This window comes from Protomyctophum bolini (genome assembly GCF_963924005.1).
Source record: "Protomyctophum bolini genome assembly, chromosome: 11".
Classification (NCBI taxonomy): domain Eukaryota; kingdom Metazoa; phylum Chordata; class Actinopteri; order Myctophiformes; family Myctophidae; genus Protomyctophum; species Protomyctophum bolini.
The window spans coordinates 27,007,124-27,012,798 of NC_137872.1; positions in this window are offsets into that span (position 1 = coordinate 27,007,124).

The following is a 5,675-nucleotide window of genomic DNA, read 5'->3' on the forward strand; positions in this document are numbered from 1 at the left end:
GCCATCATATCTGTATAGCTAATGAACAACTACTGTAACCCAACCATGTGACTTGTAATTGCATGAACTCGGCGTAATGCCTGTCAATCATAGTCGTACACACCCTCAGCCATGCTAATTGTGAAATATATAACTCTGCCATGCTAGGCCACCAGGCCGGGAGACTGAGAATTTTTTTTTGCCTTGTGTGGGCCTCATACGCGAGCGTATGCGTGTTTGTGTATGCGACTGTGCACAGCTAATCTCACAAACTGTCGGACCATTCGGCATCAAACTTTGCATGCATATTCCCAGTAGACCACCACAAACAGTTAAAATCGGTGGAGTTATATGGTGGAGTTATACCAGGTCACTTTACATATTGGCCAATAACGCTTGAATCCAGAGAAAATCTCTGGATTCCTTGGATCATTGCACAAATCCCCATATAGCCCATTGACCATTTCTACTGCAACCATGTTCTTCAAAACACACTTTGTCTACTATACTTTGTACAGATTTGGTCCAAAACGCACAAATATCCCTGGGGCCATGTGATGAACATCAGGGATATCTTGGGAGAGCTTTGTTTGATTATTTGTGTGTTATACCTACAGACAGCTCTATGTGTACACACTCACACACGCACGCACACACACTGACGGACTGACTGAGTGTAAGTTTCAGTAATAGCCTACCTGTGAAGGGGATCAATGAAGCCTTTCAGATTCATATCATTCTAATCGTCTTAAGTGTATGGCGTGTTCTTAGCAGGAAGAGCAAACCAAGCGTGGGTTGAGGGTTCCTTTTCTTGATTCATTAAAGAGGGGCGGAACGCTCTTAGACAGGCATGGTGGTCCAGATGGGTGCCCTGCAAAGGTTTATAAGGGCTCTGAGGGCACAAACAAGTGGTGAAGTCGAGTATAATGGTTTGTATGGGTGGATCTGTTTTGTGGCAGCTGAGTGTGTGTGAACTTGTATTAATTTTAAAGCCCACAGTCCACACCTTGCAACTATAGTCACAACTTGCATGCAAGCAGTTGCAAGAAATTGCAGCAGTCTGGACTGACCAGATGCAGACCGGTGTCACTTGGGGATAATGATTGCAAGTAGTTGCAGTTGCAAGGGGTTGCATGTGGTGTGTTGGGTTGGTGTGGACTGGCGTTTAGGTCCAAGGCCTCACTCACACCTTTGCAACAGACTGATGTATGCTTGTTGTACACAAAGATACATCTTGCCCCAATGCAATTCCAATGGGAGTCCCATGGTTTGACACAACACACAATTTGTGTTGTATGTGTGCTGTGAACAAAAAAATTATCTCAGCCTTTTTTCAGCCGTTACCAAATGTAACCAAGCAAGCAAGGTAAAAAAAAATCACACCCGTGTGAACTGAGTGGTGGAATTCCCCCCCCCCCCCCCCACACAGCTCTCTCTCTCTCTCTCTCCCCCTCATTAGCAGGCACAGCACTATCACTCTCTGTTTCTGGCGCCTCCTACTGGTACTAATAAATCATATACTCGTGCTCATGACCACTGCCAACTGCCACTGCCACATAGGTGCATAGGTGTACACGGACATTGCTGGTTGTAGGAGTGGTTGCACCACTCAAAAATACAAGGAACAAGGAACACTGACAAATTATACTCTGGGAAATGCCCAGGTTAAAAAATGTCCCACATACGAACGGCCCGCCCGTTCATAATACAATTCAGGTATGAAGCTGCAGGCCATATAAAATTCTCTCCAGGGCCGCATTTGGCCCGCGGGCCGCACTTTGGACACAGCTACACTACACTGTCTCTCTGCATTTGATGTGTTTACCTTGCTTACTGTACAGTAAGTCACTGTGGATAAATAGTGTCTGCTAAATACACTGGGTTAGTTATTGGAAGGCACTGAGGTGCAGCCACTGCAGGTGCCCCCCTCACTGCGCCTTTTGAACTTTCCTCACAGACAAAACAAGCGGATCAAGAGACAGACATGGATCCAAGTTCAAAGGCTGTGGTAAGAGAGACCTATGGCTGTCAATTAATTTGACATAAATTATAGGATACGACACATGTTGCACGCACACATACAGTACACTCGGGCACGGCCGCACGTAGCCAGTACACACACACGTTATACAATACAATAATACAAATACACGTTTGTATTACTATGCCTGAGGACATCAACAGATTATGAAAGTATTTTAAATTAATTTAGCCATTTTAAACCATAACCCTAAAGCTTGAGTGTAATTGTGCGCCGGTGCGCACTCAAAATAGTCAATCTACAAGTTCTCAACGTGTTGCAGCTGTGGGGACCCCCCCGGGGACCCCCCCCCCCCCCCCCACCACCACACACACACACACACACACACACACAGAGCTAAAGCAATGGTGACATGGCAGCAAGCAATTATGCCCGTCTCTCTCGCCCTCTCATCTCCTCCAGATGACTGACATTTATAGGCACAATAACAGGCCGTTAACCTCAGACTGAAGGATCCAGGTTTTTTATTAGGGTCCATTGTTTGAAATCCTCACTCTCTCTCTTTTCCGCCCTTGGCACTCGTCAGTGGTGGAAAGTAACTAAGTACATGTACTCAAGTACTGTACTTAGTATTACAAAACATACATTAAACACTTCAGCCATATACATTTCGGCCATTTCAAAATAGACGATCTACAAGCTCACAATGCGTCGCGATGCAATGCAATGAGCTTGTAGATCTGCTATTTTCTAAAAAGAATCATACATTGTATACATTTGAAACCAATGTGAAATGAGACATTCTGCATGAGTACTTTCTACTTTTGGTACCAATACTTTTGCACTTTTACTCACGTGCATATTGAATTCCGTATACTTTTACTTGTAACAGATCATTTCTACACTGCAGTATTGATACTACAACATGTGAGTACTTTTACCACCACCGTATGACCCAAAGTCCAGAGTCTGCTGCCAACACACAAGAGAGTGACGCGGAGCCTATACCAGTGTGGCCCAGCGGTAAGCAGGTTACCAGGAGGAACCAGTGTGGCCCAGCAGTAAGCAGGTTACCAGGAGGAACCAACGTGGCCCAGCGGTAAGCAGGTTACCAGGAGGAACCAGTGTGGCCCAGCAGTAAGCAGGTTACCAGGAGGAACCAGCGTGGCCCAGCGGTAAGCAGGTTACCAGGAGGAACCAGTGTGGCCCAGCGGTAAGCAGGTTACCAGGAGGAACCAGTGTGGCCCAGTAGTAAGCAGGTTACCAGGAGGAACCAACGTGGCCCAGCGGTAAGCAGGTTACCAGGAGGAACCAGTGTGGCCCAGCGGTAAGCAGGTTACCAGGAGGAACCAGTGTGGCCCAGCAGTAAGCAGGTTACCAGGAGGAACCAGCGTGGCCCAGCGGTAAGCAGGTTACCAGGAGGAACCAGTGTGGCCCAGCGGTAAGCAGGTTACCAGGAGGAACCAGTGTGGCCCAGCGGTAAGCAGGTTACCAGGAGGAACCAGCGTGGCCCAGCGGTAAGCAGGTTACCAGGAGGAACCAGCGTGGCCCAGCGGTAAGCAGGTTACCAGGAGGAACCAGCGTGGCCCAGCGGTAAGCAGGTTACCAGGAGGAACCAGCGTGGCCCAGCGGTAAGCAGGTTACCAGGAGGAACCAGTGTGGCCCAGCGGTAAGCAGGTTACCAGGAGGAACCAGCGTGGCCCAGCGGTAAGCCGGTTACCAGGAGGAACCAGTGTGGCCCAGCGGTAAGCAGGTTACCAGGACAACGACCGGCGACTTCTGGTAACATCATCAGCTGCATTGACCAGGCCAATCTCTCTGGGGTCAACAGAGGTCATTCATAAGATAGAGAGAAGCAGGAAAGAAAGAGGTGGCATTCACCTACAGGAACAGACTTTTTACTGGAGAAAAAGTAGCAATACCACAATGTTGTAGAGTAAGTAAGTATAAGTAAAAGTCATGTATTAGAATTTTGACTTCAGTAAAAGCTTGGCAATCTCACACAATACGTCTCATCGCGATACGCTGTGAGCTCGTAGATCGGCTATTTTCGAATAGACGAGGTATAACTCAAGTGGTTAATGCATGTTTTGCATGAATAATCTGAATTACATTTTCAGATAGTAGTAAAAAGTACAATATAGATCATGTAGTGGAGTAGAAAAAAAGCACCTCAAAATTGTACTTGAGTAAATGTACAGTAGACTACTTATTACTTAATTACTTCCCTGTGTTCTCGTATGTATTTTACATACATACAGGATAGCTCAGTTGGGCATTAATTGGATTAACAAAATCAACACTGATTGGCTACTGAAACGCGAATGGTGAAGAAAACGTCGCCTCAGTTGAGATTTTGGCCTTTTGGCAATATATTGTATGTATTTTATTCTGCTCATATCAGGAATACTTTTTTAAATATTGGACCTGTTTTCCCTGTTTATTTCCGTCTATAATCCTTCTCCATGCATGTCTACAGTCATGACTGAAGTCCAAACATTGCTGGCCCACAATAATCTACACAACCTGGCGGAGACCATGCAGTGAACCTTTTGTTGTTATGAAGGTATGACGTTTCTTCATTGATAACGAGAGACACTCAAACTAACTGCACACCTGTTGCTTGGATGATACATTTGACCCATGACAAAGAATGTGTGGTATTTCAGCTCCAGGTGCAGAGCAGCCATGTGAAAACATGACTGTGTGTGTGTGTGTGTGTGTGTGTGTGTGTATGTGTGTGTGTGTGTGTGTGTGTGTGTGTGTGTGTGTGTGTGTGTGTGTGTGTGTGTGTGAGATAGAGGTGTGTGTGGTCGTGTGATACTGCTGTAGACCAGTGATTCTCACTTTTCAGTCTGCGCCCCCCCAAAATAATCATATGAACTGGGCCCACCCCCACATTAATCATATTTGAACTGGGGACCTCCACCCTGACAAGCAGGAGTTGAGACATTCAATTTTGTTCGGTTCCGCAGATAACTATTGTAAAACAACGCCTCATTGTGAGCTTGTAGATTGGGTATTTTCACAAATTTTGCATTTCTTATATAATTTGACAAGTTTTTTAGTACATGTGTGCGTGTGCGCCGTGTGCGCCGTGTGCAGGCCTATAGGTGTGACGTGAGATGCCGCATCCAGTCATTCCTTTGTTGTGTGTTGCCGTGCTGCCCCGAGCGCCGCGGCGCTGCCAGTGTGTGAGCCACGCTGTGCTCTGGAAACAAGAAAAGCTTCTCTGTTTTTTTGGAAGGCTGTCTTGGCTTTCCCCGAGCACTCGCTGGCACACAGTCAAGATCCTGCCCCTGGAGAGGGAAGATTAATGACAGCTAGTCACGGAAAGGCTTTACACAGCAGCAGAGAGAGAGACAGAGAAACAGAGAGATATAGAGAGAGAGAGAGAGAGAATGGGAGGGGAAAGCAAAGGTGAGCAACTGGTCGGCTACAGTCAGTTGGAGTGATAAGGCTGAGATGAAATGCGTGCATGCACATGGGCGCGTGCATGTGCGTTCGTGCCCCTGTTCATTTCCGTGTCTGTCTCTCCACCTCACGGCCCCACCCGTCCGTCCGTCCGTCTCTCCCTCCCTACCTGCAAAACCAAATGGTCCCAGCTAGTGCTACACTGACAAATTAACACAATGGACCTCGACATTCTCACCACCAGCTGCAATAACAGAGAGGATGCCTTCACTGGACTCATCTCATCACCTCCTCTGTCAGC